The following is a 15,000-nucleotide window of genomic DNA, read 5'->3' on the forward strand; positions in this document are numbered from 1 at the left end:
AATATTTAGGTTTTATAAATTTCACTTATTGGCCTTTTGAAATTATGGTAATGGAGAATCAAAATGGTTCAATGATTCCTCTCAAGGATGTAGTCTTAATATATATAATTCTCCAACATTCTTACTTTTGTTATTGATCCAGTGCTTTTACCATGCAATTTTGCTAACATAAGGAATATTATAAAAGTGGTTAGTGATATACAGAGTGGCCACAAAATCCCTATGTTTAAGATTGTGTCCTCTGCTAATAATTAATAATTTAAGCTTTCAGAGATTGGTTTAATATATTACAGCCACTCACACAAAAAGAAACTGTTACCTGAATTCTGGGCACCAGAATTCTGATATTAATTATCAAGTAGAGTTGGTCTAGTTTAATTAGCTGTATTTCTGTAGCCAGTTTGTTGTGGTAGGATAATGGGGCAAATGCTTTTAATGAGAACATAATATTATTATTTTGATTTTGGAATTATATAATAGATTGTAAAACAATTTTTACAGATAAAATTTTATTTAATCCTCACAATTATTTGGTGACATTTTTGTATACACTATTGATATAGCATCTCCTTAGGCTAGAACTGCTTCTCAATTCAGAGCAATATAATAACCTTCACCTGTTTATTTTGTGTCTTCCAATGATTTAGTTAATCCTTATATTTTGTAAAGAAAAATTTAAAATAACCAACTCTAAGTTATCTAGGTTATGGTGGAATAAATAATAATTACTATAACTCCCTGCATGTATATACTATTAACGATTTAGAAAACACTTTTAGATACCTAATTACATTTTTTGCACAACACTTGCTGGCTTATTACATTTTTACAATATGTATGTTGAAAATAACATTGATAAAGAAATCCATGGATGGTCAAAAATATTTTAATAGAAATATGAATCATTTGAATGAAGAAGTAGATATAAGAATAGTTACCAGATAGTAATGTTTTAATTAATTAAAAACACAAATTGACCTCTGACTGATACAAGAAGGTTCCAGGATGAGTGAAACATTTGCCCCAAACCTTGGTATCTTTGGTATCTTGTATTCCAAGAATCTTCCATGTGGAGTTTACCACCTGGAGGGACAGTGGTGAATTCCTAGTCATATTCGTGTAACAGACCGAGAAGACCTGGGTTCTTTCATCACTTGTGAAAATATAGGAAGAATATTAATTTTTGTTAACTTTCCCATAAAGGAGAAGTTAACAAATATTCATGACATCACTGGATCATAGCCTCAGGAATTAGGAAAGAGATCTTAGGTGCTAATTCTGTTTTTTTTAGGAGCTAATTCTTAACACAGTTCTACAACATTCCTGATAACTACATTTGAGAGAAGTTTGCCAATTATTTTGCTGGACAATACTACATGTTAAACAAACCAAAATCTGTTTCATTTTAATTTCTTTGCAAGTATCAGTTCTTCCTGTTGAAGTAGCACTAATGAAGTCAGTCTTATGTCCATGAGATTGCTTTTCAATTATTTAAACTATGCTATTGGAATTTTCTTACCCAGAAAGGAAATCTTTAACTTCTTTTAGTCTCCCCATAAGTTGATGTTCTTTATCCTACTCAGCTCCTCTGGAAGCCCTGTAGCTTGAGAATGTCACTTTAGGATTGAACTTTCAGCTGTGGTTTGACCAATAAAGAGAACAATGAAACCATAATTTCCCATAATGTGGTTATGCTTTTTCTATTAAGGCAGCCTAAAATTGAATTAGTTCTTCCAGTTTCCATAACACATTGTTGGTTCATAATGAGCTTATTGTCTAACACAACCTCTAAATCTTTTTCACATGAAACATTGTTGACAAATGTGGTCTATTCCCATCTTTAATTTACAAAATTGATTGTTTTAAACGAAGTCCAAGGCTTTCAATTTATTATTTAATCTTGTCTTTTAAACCATTATTTTCTTTCTTTTTTTTTTTTTTTTGGTGTACTTTTTTGCTTTATTTTGCCTGCACAAATTCCTTTGGAGAACAACTTCTTCTCTGCTCTTATTCTTGGGAGTTGGACAATCAGTGATGGACACATGTTCTAAGCCAGAGGAATAGCCTCAAACCTGTGATTTTAACTATAACTCTTGGGCAAAAGGGATAGTCTTTCCATTATGGCTGCTGAATGGGTAGAACATAAAACTGGGGATCCTAACTCCCAGTCTGCTCTCACTTGGGAGGATCTGAGATGAAGCAAACACAGAAGAAAGCATAGCCAAACATAGGGAGTCCAAAACCTGATTGCATTATTTGAACAACCACATCCAGCTATATTTGAAATTACCCCCTGGGCAATCTACGTATTTTCTGAGGTTAACTTAACTAGGCTTCTGTCCCTGGCAACCAAGAGTACTGACAAGTACGTGGGCTTTAGTTAACTCTCCCAGCATTGTATCTTTCTCAAATGAAATATGTACTATGTCTTACACTTGGTTGCTAATAAAAATACTGAGCAGGATAAGATTTTTTTCCATGACATAAATTAATACTTTTTGATGTTATGATTGTTCAAAAAATTATGGACTAACCTACCTTCTATCTCTTTCCATATATTTTATCCTTTTGGGTACAAGGAAAGATTAGGGCTTTTTCTAGCACTCTGCTAGTATCTAGTGACTTTATTCCTTTGACATACTCATAATCTATTTTTTGAGCAACTCTATTAATAAGAGTTAAAGTCAGATTCCTTCAATATGTTCTTGATGATCCTCTCTTGGTTCTAAATCACTATGTTCTTTCCTCAATGTTTACAAACCAAAGATTATTAATTCAGACTAGATTTCCCCAAGATTCATTTACCATACAGTGAGTCCATATTTTAAGCCTTTTTTTTCTTTTTCTTGGTAAATTAGTACAATATATGCCCATCCTCAACCTGTTACCCTTTCTCCCATTAAAAAAAATTCCTCCAAGATGGCTGAGTGGTAACAGCTGAGCATTTTTTGAGCACACTGGATGAAATTCTTAGGATCTGGATACTTGAATTTTTATATTTCTTTTTTTATGATTATTCTACGATTTCCAGAGCAAATGTTATGTTCTTTGATGGAGAAGAAAAGTAAGCTGAACTTCACAGCTCTGTCCTTCTGCAGAACTGTGGAACTTGTGCCATCTTCTCTGAACGTGGACCTGGTGCCACCTTTCCTTTGCTCCTTCTAGCTTCAAACCAAGCCAAGAAAATCCCTTTTCCTTAACCTCATTCCAATCTAGTGGTGGCTTCCCTTATTGCAATGATCCACTTTAATATTTGCCTTCATCAAGGGCCTTGCCATCTATTTCTTTTGATAATATTCTTTTTAAAAAAAATGTTTCATTATATATACATAACACATAGATACAGATACAGGACAGCAAATCCCAAAGGTAGGGGGGGAGGGAGTTAAGAAAAGGGGACAAAGGGGGGTAATAGGGGACAAGGGGGTGGCGGTGAGGGAGTTATATTCAGTGGGGCACTTGAATCCATGTTAACACAATAAATTAAAATTAATAAAAAAAATTTTAAATGTTTCATTTGGTAATTCTCTATACGGGCATGCTGGCATATATATGTATATATCTACATACACTTATTGTTTTTTTTTGTCATTGATATTATTTATGATGATATAGTCCGATTTCATTTTAAAATAAGAATAAGCTTTCGCTTCTGAGCATTGTGGTAGCCATAATAAATTTAATAAGATTAAAAAATGAAAGGATATGAAATAATTCAAATGGCACCAAGATTCAACTGAACTTGTCAACAATTTTAGCTATTTACTCAGCTCCCATTTATTAAGCACATACTATGTGCTTCTTCATACCAACACATTTTTTAGTTAATTTAAAATTAGGCACAATAAAACTCAATATCTTAATTCTCTAACAAAGTTCAACTAACTTCCATGAATTTTTCTTAGCAGTTTTTATTCATTTTATAAATCTTTGCTAGATCTATTGAACTTGACTATATTTGAAATGATTCAAGTTTGCAATTAGTATATTTCTGCTACATATATAGAGTCAGGTTACTGAATGCTTTCTAAAATTAAATGATGAGGCTATGTCCAAATATAGCATCTACTCAGCAAATACATTAAGTGGCTGATACTCAAATCATGAAGTAATCAGGATTATATTTCTTGGAGAAACTAAAAACCATTTTGTTCAATTACCTCATTCTGGACCTGGCTGGTTGGTTCAGTGGTAGAGCATCAGCCCAGCATGTGGTAGTATCTGGTTTGATTCCTGGTCAAGGCACATAGAAGAAGTGACCATCTACTTCTCCACCCATCTCCCTCCTCTTCTCTCTCTCTTTTCCCCTCCTGCAGCCATGGCTTGATTGGTTCGAGCAAGTTGGTCCTGGGCACTGAGGATGGTACCACAGCTTCATCTCAGGGCTAAAATTGCTGGGTTGCAGAGCAATAGAGCAATGGCCTCAGATGAGCAGAGCATCACTTGGTAGGGGACTTGCTGGGTGGACCCTTGAATGTATTCAGGAGTCTATCTTTCTGCCTCCTTGTCTCTCACTTAATAATAATATAAAAAATTTTCCTCATTCTGAAGACAAGTAAACTGAAGGTCCTAGAAGTTGAATAATCTGCCCAAGAACATAAAAGGATATGAGCAAATGGCTAGAGAAGATAGTATTTCCCCTCTATGTAGCAAAAATGTTCAAGCCTCCCATGGACAGTCTCAAAAAACATGTTGCCATGTTGCTTTTCAAAGTCTGCGTTATAATAATTGGACACTCATCCTTTTGAAGTGTAGTTTCTTTAAGGAAAGGCAAATCTTCTCTTACGTGCTTAGGACTTCTGGAGCAGGAGTTAACTTCCTCCTTCAGCCTGTCCTCGGCGATGTGTTCCCTCTGCAAGTGCCCCCCCCTTCCCCGCAGCCTGATGATTCTGCTGCAACCCAGTCATTGTTACATCCAGTACAGGTCATCTCTTGCCGTCTCAGTCCCCCTGTTTTTGAGGTTACTCCCCTCTCTCTGGTAATGCTCTGTGTTAGAAATGGGCCTAGTCCCCACCTTTAAATTTCCCACTGTGACTATTGAGCCCATATTATAACATTTAGCAAGATTTTACTGAAGACTAGGATGAGAAGATAATAACAGAGAAATTTAAAATCAAATACAAGTGAGATCTCTCCCAGGATACACAAGTCTAAACCCCTTTATATCCATCCTTATTGGGAAACCCTCTGACTCTATTTTTTCTCATGTCCTGTGGACTGATTTTTATCATATTTCTTTTATCTGGAGTGTGAGTTCCAAAATCCCTCAGTCTGTAGTAGGGAAAGGGATTCTCTTCTCCTTAGGTGACCCCCTAAGGGCCATCAACTAAGCTTTTATCTACTGCCCCATGATCTCCCTCTCTGTTAAACTGGTAATGTCTACTTTCCTCTGGGCAATGCACAGGTTAGCATCTCCTCTATGTCCTAGAACACAACTGTCCAAATAAGTCATGGGTAACCAACCCTGTAAATGGGACATCAGGTTGCAGCGTATGCCAAACAGTATCCAATTCAGGTGCTTGTCAATTTTAAATAGCTGCTTTTTATAGCCTTTATTCCTCACGGGTTTAAGAACTATAAGATCTATCTCTGTAATTGTTGCTTTATTAGGTAAATATTTCTAACTTCATTAACAATAACACAAAATAGAACCAATAGCAAGCACAGAGAAAATTGATGATTTGATAAAAATATTATTTGGATAAAACTATGAATCAGGGGATATGTTTTCCAGATTTGAAAAACAATATAGACACCTTTTATACTGTTATTGTTATACATACAGTCTGTGATCAATACCAATAATGTCAAATGCCTATTACTGAGTTTCTGTTGTGTGCCAGCTACTGTACTAAATACCTTACATACGTATATGTTTTCATATACACAATCATTTTTTTAGAATGCAGGAATTAATATCTGCAAAGATGAGGACATTAGAGTTCAGAGATGTTAAGTGATTTGTTCAAAGTCACACAACCAATAACTAGTGGAGCCTGGATTTGAAAATAGGTCTGGCTGGACCAAAGCTCTACAATATCATCATCATTACAACCAACAATTCAATCATGACAATTGGGCAGCTGTTTCAACTGGGACTGGACTTTCCAGTGTCTACTGAGCACTTGAATGAGCTCATTCAGATGGAGCTGTGCTGGTGCTATAAAATACACATTAGCTTTCGGACACTCAGTACAAGAATGAAAAATACCATTCTTATTAAAGACATATTAATCATATTAATTGATTACATGTTAAAATAATATTTTTTGGACATACTCGATTAAATACATGTATTATTAGAATTAATTTTAGCTATTTCTTTTATCTTTTTAATATGCCTATTGAAAAACTGCTTAGTCAGTTCCACTGTATTTCTATGAGACAGCCCTGATCTAGAAGTTTCAGCTTGATAAAGCAACTGGAGTTAGGTGACAAATGCAATATAGTTGTTTTTCTTTTTCTTCTTAAAATTAACAACTTGTAGGGACAATTCTGGATGAAAATAACAATATAGCTAAAATTACATGATCTAACTTTTATTTATTGATTGATTTTTAGAGAGAGAGAATGAGACCAATTTCTTGTTTCACTTATTTATGCATTCATTGGCTGATTCTTGAATGTGCCCTGACCAGAGATCAAACCTGCCACCTTGGCGTATCAAGACAAAGCCCTAGCCAACTGAGCTACCCATTCAGGCATGCATGACTTTACTTTTAAAGTGAGAACCTTTTGTTATAGGACCTGAAATTTTATATTTACAGGCATGTGTTCACACTGTTTTAGTGAAATAAGCTTTCCAGTAAATGCAGAACTAAGCTAAGCATAGTTCTGGGCAATGTCACCAGCCCCTGTTTTGTGGCAAGCACTGGCTTTTAGCAAATGCATGGCTGAAATGACCAGTTGCCAAAATCCAGAGGGTTGGAGGGTGGTGTTCTCATCTAATTTGCTTTGCCAACTGTCTCTTCATGAACTTAAAAAAAAAGAAGATAGCTTTTTAGATATTGACATATGGACTATGTTAAGTCTTAGATTTCATTTCTTTTATTTTTATTTATTTATTATTTATTTATTTATTTATTTATTCATTTTAGAGAGGAGAGGAAGAGACAGAGAGAGAGAGAGAGAGAGAGAGAGAGAGAGAGAGGAGAGACAGAGAGAGAGAAGGGGGGGAGGAGCTGGAAGCATCAACTCCCATATGTGCCTTGACCAGGCAAGCCCAAGGTTTTGAACCGGCGACCTCAGCATTTCCAGGTCGACGCTTTATCCACTGCACCACCACAGGTCAGGCTAGGTTTCATTTCTTTAACCCTGCCGGTACGAGTTTCATTTCAGGGCTTGTGGCAGGTGACCAACCACAAAGGAATGTCCGATGTCACAATTCCAATGAAGTCATGAACGGTTGAAACTGCTGACGATTGAAAATGCACCAACATCCATAATTGGTGAAAAGCACCCCTGCGCCCAGCGATAGCGACAGCCAATCAGCAAATGCCCCACTACCCTTCTTACTTCCTTAAACCTAACCCTTAAAACGTGGTCTGAGTCTGTAACTGGTGCTGCTCTCCCTTAGGAGACAGCCCGGCAGGTTTCCTTTCATTAAAGCCTGTTACTCTGGTCTTTCAGACTCTGATTGATTCTATCATTTGGTGCCGAAACCCAGGACAGGGTACTAACTGCCTGGACAATCCCTCTTTGCCGTCCAAACTTACAACCAGGGAAGCAGTGAGCAGCAGCAGCTCATCCCAGGCTTACTCCCTGATTCTGTTTGGATGTGTAATTGTAGGTTGATTGGTCAGCAGTCTGACTCTGTCTTCAACCCCTGCTGGACCAGAGGTAGGAAATTTCTTTGAGGTCTTTCTATCCCTGGTAGGTCCTTGTGCCTCCCATCCATCCCATCCATCCCCGGCCCAGGGTTGTGCTTTGGGAGGACTCTCATTTAAGTAGCCTGTCCCATTTCTCATTTTCTCAAAAATCTAGGTGCCTAGTCAGGTCGCTCTCATTCCCATTAGAACTGAGGTCTCCGGTGACGACTGGTCACCTCACGTTCTACTCATTCCATGGGGAATAATTGAGGGAGTCTGAGGATGCTTGTCTCTCTCTTTATTCTCAGCCCATCATGGGCACCTCCCAATCACGACCGTCTGAGGGTACACCCCTAGGCTGTCTCTAAAAAAATCTTGGAAAGCTCAATTTCTTGGACCTCTTCTTCTGCAATACAGCTTGGCCCCAATATAAACTCGACAATGATTCCCATTGGCCCCAAAATGGCACATTTGACACAAACATTCTTTGGGACCTAGACAATTTTGCCACCGAACAGGGAAGGCCTCAGAAATTTCCTATGTACAGGCTTTCTTCTTTCTCCAATCTCGACTCTTCCTCCGTTCCTCTTGCTTGGCCTAACAAATACTTTTAGCAAAAACCCCTTCTCCCCTGTCCTCCTCCAACTCTCCTCTAAGCTCTGATCTTTTTGACTCCTCTAACCATGCGGTGCCATCACCAGCACTTCAACCTCCTCCTCCTCCTCCTCCTCCTGAAGATTCTGACCCTCCTTTCCATCCAGCTGTTCAAGCTGTCCATCTGTCTGCTTCCTCTTTTCCTCCCCTCTATGCTGACAATTTCCTGCCATCTTTAGAAGCTTTAAAAGGCAGAGTTGTCTATTGAGCTGTGTGAGTAAGTAATCTGTTTTGTCTCTTTGTCAGAAAATATCTCTAGTATAATTTTAATTGAAACAAGTAAAGCACACTCATTTAAATTTCTTAATTTATACTTTGTACGTGAAGTCTTTGTTTAATGTGTAACTGTGTGTGTTTCTAAGGCCTTAAACTAATAATTACCTGCCTCTTAAGTCAAGGCTTTCTCATCCCCACAGACTCTCCCTGCAATACCCCATCCTTCCTGTTTGAAAACCTTCAGGGGCTTATTGCCTCATACAAGACTTACACCTAATCAATGAGGCATCATTAGTTCTCCTCTATCCAGTAGTCCCTAATCCCTACACATTACTATCACACATTCCCTCAGACACCACTCACTTCACGGTCCTAGATTTCAAGGATGCCTTCTTTACCATTCCTCTATACCAGGGGTCGGAAACCTATGGCTCATGAGCCAGATGTGGCTCTTTTGATGGCTGCATCTGGCTCGCAGACAAATCTTTAATAAAAAAACAATAACGTTAAAAATATAAAACATTCTCATGTATTACAATCCATTCATTTCTTACTGCTCATGTTCGTGGTTGCAGGTGGCTGGAGCCAATCACAGCTGTCCTTTGGGACAACACCAAATTTTTATTGGGTAATGCATAATGTACATGGGTTGTTGTATGGCTCTCACAGAATTACATTTTAAAATATGTGGCATTCATGGCTCTCTCAGCCTAAAAGTTTCCTGACCCCTGCTCTATACCCTGACTCTTTCTTTCTGTTTGCCTTTACTTGGACTGACCTGGACACTAATGCAGCCCAGCAACTTACATGGACTGTCTTACCCCAGGGGTTCAGAGACAGCCCACACCTGTTTGGGCAAGCACTAGCTCAGGATTTAGCAGCATGCAATCTCGGAACTAGTACTCTCTTTCAATATGTAGATGACCTACTCCTCTGCAGCTCCTCCCTGCCTGCCTCAAGGAGACACACTGCCACCCTTCTTAACTTCCTCACCATGAAGGGATATCGTGTCTTTCTGCTAAGGCTCAACTTTATTTTCAGTCCGTAGTCTATCTGGGTATCGCCTTAACCCCCACCACCTGAGGTCTCACCCTAGATTGAACTCAGACCCTCCAGTCTCCAACCACCTACCACCGCAGATCAAATCCTTTCTTTCCTTGGTCTAATAGGCTTCTTTAGACACTGGATTCCCAATTTTACTCTCTTAGTCAAACCCCTCAATAAGATCTCCCAAGCAAGGCTTTTAAGGTCTATAATAACCGAGAGGAACATGAGAAGGCATACAGCCCAAAAGAGATCAGGCAAAATACCAGCTCTTGGTGGCTGCCCTTAAAGTCTCCAATGCCCCTAAAGGACCTCGTAAAACACCACCAGAGTTCTGCCTCAAGTGTGGAAAGGAAAGTCATTGGACAAAAGCCTGTCTGGCTCCTCAGCCCTGGCCAAGGCCTTGTCCTCACTGTGGGAAAAAGGGACACTGGAAGGTAGACTGCCTCCTTGTTCCTCTAAGGGAGGATTCAGTCTCTTCTAGTCCTACCCCATCCACCTGTGACCTAACCTTGCCCAGCCTGCTGGCACTTGACACTGATAACTGAAGGTGCCCAGGGCTGTCGACCCCATCTCACATCACCATCAAAGAGCCTAGGGTAGCCATCCAAGTAGCAGGTAAGCCGATCTCATTTCTTATAGACATAGGGGCCACTTATTCTGCCTTGCCCAAATATTCGGGTCCTGCTCATCCTTTGAAGATCTCTGTTGTGGGTGTTGATGGTCTTATTTCCTCCCTATTGGCCACAGATCCACTGCCTTATCTAATATACGGTGTCTCCTTTGCACACTCTTTCCTTCTTCTGCCTCAATGCCCTATACCTATTTTAGGCTGGAACCTACTCTCCAAATTCAGAGTCTCTCTCTCTCTTTTCACTTCCTCTCCTCAGAGTTGGCTCTATTATTGCTTCTCAGCCAGCCAGATTTGCCCAATTCTGTTATAAATTTACCTTTACCACCCAACATAGTGAATCCCAAGGTTCTCCTCACCACCCCCATCATGGCAAAACTCCAGGGAAAGGCCTCCTAGTTTCATGTCTCCAGGTTAAAGAAATCGGAAGCTCCATCTCCACATATGCCTATGGATGACCCTTCCAGTCAACCTGAATCACCACCCAAATACACCTGCTCCCCCTTAGGGCCCACCAAGGTCAGTCTGACTAAAATCCCAGAAGAAAAAGCCTGAGTTATGAGTAACTATGGTTACCCCCTGAGAAAAGACAGGATGGAGATTCCAGCTTGCTCTATTCTCTTTTATCTCCTTACCCTTAAATGCATACTCTGTCCCCATACCCTCCATCTTGGAATCCTGTCATCTAGAAAGCTCTCTTAATCTTATTTAAAATCTCATAATCAAGACTAACTCCTTCTATACAGCCGACTGCTGGATATGTCTGTCCATGTCATCTTCAGCTTACTCAGCTCTCCCTATTCCTCTTAATAATACTCATCTCCTTCACACCACTCTCATGTACAAGATTCAGAAGGGGACCACCTTCTTTGAGAGCCAGCACTCTCATAGATTACCCACCTCAGCTGCAAACTGAGCAAACAAGCTATACTAAACCTACTATTCCCAGCTTGACAAGCTCCTTCCACAGCCCTTTCCAACCATGGACTCACACCTATCAATCATGCCTGGGGACCAGGTCTACAAGAGGACACGGGGAAAAAACCCTTCTCCAGCCTACCTGGACAGAGCCCCACACTGTTATCCTGTCCACTCCTCCTGCCATCAAAGTGGAAGAAGACTCACACTGGACTCACCTCTCCCACATTAAGCCTTATCCCACCAATACCCCTAAAACCTACATCTCCACCCCCACAGGTCCTCTGTCTCTCAAAATCTCCACATGTTCCCCTGTCCAAGAAGAACCAGACCAGTCCATCTCATAATGCTCCTCCAAGAGGTCATATCCCACCATTCCACCCAGTCCAGCAGGCACTCAGAACAGACAACTGCCAATTACCACCTTGCCAGATTCTTCTACTTCCTTCTTCAGGCCTCCAAAGACCTCTCCTGGTTTAGGCCTCACTCCAGTAAAATTGATGGACTGCTCAATTGGATGTGGACTGGTTTGGCAAGGTTCTCTACTTGAATTTTCTCCAAAAGAAACGGCGGCTTTTCAATTTCTTCTTCTCTTCTTCTTAATCATCCCTAAGCCCAACCACCATGCCCCCAGTTCTTGATCTCCTAACACCAGTTCTACTTTCTCTCTTACTGGGCGCCACATATGCCGCCCCCATCTCCTCTCTCCTAGAGGCCACATATACAGAACGCTCTCTTAACCTCATTCAAAGACTGTTAATTGAAGCTAATTCTTCCTATGCAGTTAATTGCTGGATGTGTATGTCTATGTCCTCCTCAGCCTACTCTGCCCTCCCTATCCCAAACACCACCACCACCTTCTATGAACAGTTCTCATATACCAAATCCAAAAAGGGGCTTCCTTCTTTGAGAGAGCCGATACTCTTACAGGGAATTATCCCACTTCAGCCACCAACCGAGCAAATAAGCTATATTAAACCTATTATTCCCAGCTCAAAAAATTAAAACCCCAAATTCCCCCTGTTCACGGACAAGTCACCCTGAATACCCCCTACTTTCACCTGCCCCTTCATGCTTTACTGCTCAAGATACTATCCCAATGGTTCACCTCCCTTCTAACCTCTGCAACACCACAATAACTATCCAATTTCCCAAAGACCATCAGAATCATCTAATTAACTATCAAGTCTCTCCAAAAGCAAAAGGGTTATTTTCTAATCCTGTTTGATTCACAGGACCCCCTATTCTTACAGCTTCACAACATAAATGCTCCTATCCCACCACACAGCTATATCCCTGGCTCACTAGCCCTACCACACGGTTGCAATGTTCAAAGCAGGCCTCTGACCACATCCCCCCCCCCCTAGTTGGGGCTGCACTTTCTTCCACCTTGACCGTCTGGAGTTCAGAGCCAGATGGACAAAACCAACCCCTTGTCCATCTATTCTCTATTCACCTCTCAGCCTACCTCACTCAATCAGGGACTTTCTACTTGTGTGGGACCAACACCAATATGTGTCTCCCTACTAATTGGACAGGAACCTGTACCCTAGTCTATCTCACCTCAAATATCAACCTAATCCCATCCCATGATCCTCTTCCAATTCCTAGTACACTACCCATCAATCTAAAGACCAAACAAGCTGTACAGGTAATTCCTCTTCTTGTTGCTTTAGGAATCTCTACAGGGGTAGGTCTAGGGGCAGGGGGACTGGCCACTGCCCTGTCTTATTACCACACACTCTCTCTGAAGACCTCCAGAGCTCCCTGGAAGAAACTGCCTCCAGGATCAAATTGATTCCCTAGCTGCTGTCACGCTACAAAATCGCTGAGGGCTTGATCTCTTTTTTTTTTTTTTACAGGGACAGAGAGAGAGTCAGAGAGAGGGAGAGATAGGGACAGACGGAACAGAGAGAGATGAGAAGCATCAATCATTCGTTTTTCATTGGATACCTTAATTGTTCATTGATTGCTTTCTCATATGTGCCTTGACTGTGGGGCTACAGCAGACTGAGTAACCCCTTGCTTGAGCCAATGACCTTGGGTCCAAGCTGGTGAGCTTTTTGTTCAAACCAAATGAGGCTGCGCTCAAGCTGGCGACCTCGGGGTCTCGAACCTGGGTCCTTCTGCATCCCAGTCCGACACTCTATCCACTGAGACATCACCTGGTCAGGCGGCTTGATCTCTTAATGGCAGAAAAAGGAGGTATTTGTGTCTTTCTAGGAGAAGAGTGTTGCTTTTATCTTAATCAGTCAGGACTAGTTAGAGCTGCGGCAATCAAATTAAAGGAAGGAGTCCAGCGAATTCGTGAAAAACAAACCAAGTCATGGAACCAGTTGTTAAGCACAAACTGGGTGTCTTGGCTATCACTTTTCATTGGTCCACTCACTCTCCTATTTATTATTCTAGCTTTTGGACCCTGCCTCTTATGTCTGTTCACTAGTTTCTTACAGAACTGCATGCAGACCTTCGCCAATCAGAAAATTGGAGAAATCTACCTAGCCCTACACACCAACCCTGAAACCTGCCTTTGCAAAACAGAAAAATCTGGACCCCTGTAAATACACCCTTACCTGGCAGGAAGCCATCAGTGCACCTCTCTATTCCCCACTGAGAGTAATCCTTAGAGAGGCCATAACCCTTCACCACCCCTACTCAGCAGGAAGAAGATACAGAAGATGATGACCTTCATCCCCTTTCCCTTAACCCTCTCTGGGAATCATTCTCTTTCCTTTTTATATAAATATATCAAATAGTCTGGAATCTTAGTTTTCATTTCTTTAACCCTGCCAACAAGAGTTTTGTTTCAGGACTTGTGGCAGGTGACCAACCACAAAGGAACGTCCAATGTTACAATTCCAATGAAGTCATGGATGGCTGAAACTGCTGATGATTGAAAATGTACCAACATCCATAATTGGTGAAAAGCACCCCTGCGCCCAGCGATAGCGACAGCCAATCAGCAAATGCCCCGCTACCCTTCCTACTTCCTTAAACATAACCCTTAAAATGTGGTCTGAGTCTGTAGCCGGGGCTGCTCTCCCTTAGGAGATAGCCCGGCAGGTTTCCTCTCATTAAAGCCTGTTACACTGGTCTTTCGGACTCCGATTGATTCTATCATTAAAGATATTGATTTTTATTAAGGTATAAGCTTTTTGTTGCCAGGAATTTGACAAATGTTTAGGGCCTCCATGCTGGAGTTTAGGGGCAGGAAATTTAAAGCTTCCTTTACATTTGTAGCAGTGTCGTGGTGGCTGCTCACGAGAATGAGCCTTGAGAGTGATGTTACCTCCACTTCCGCCACCACTTCTCAGCTCCAATGACTGAGGCCATTGTCACCATTGGCTTTCTAACTAGAGCCTGAGAGGAAAGGAAACACGTGTTTTTCATATTCCAAGACAAATCAGAGACTTTGTTATGCTGAGATGCCCTTAGTCCTGAAAAGAAAGAAAATAATTGGAATTCTGTGCAGATTTAGTTTAAACCAACCTCACTGGAGTGACTAAAGCCACCCAAGAAATGGGGTTAGTTGAGACTTGTGATAAAATTTATTTGCCTGGAAAAACAAATGCTGAAAGGCAGTTTTTAGAATCTTTGTACATATAACCAAAGCCATTGACTTGGCCAAGAAAAGGTGAGATAAATGTCTTTTAAAATGAAAAAAAGGAAAGGAGAGAGATAACCCTATTCTAACACTTCCCTCTTTCCCAGGTCTGTGGGAGACACGCA

The sequence above is a fragment of the Saccopteryx leptura genome, chromosome 11 (genome assembly GCF_036850995.1).
Source record: "Saccopteryx leptura isolate mSacLep1 chromosome 11, mSacLep1_pri_phased_curated, whole genome shotgun sequence".
Taxonomy (NCBI): domain Eukaryota; kingdom Metazoa; phylum Chordata; class Mammalia; order Chiroptera; family Emballonuridae; genus Saccopteryx; species Saccopteryx leptura.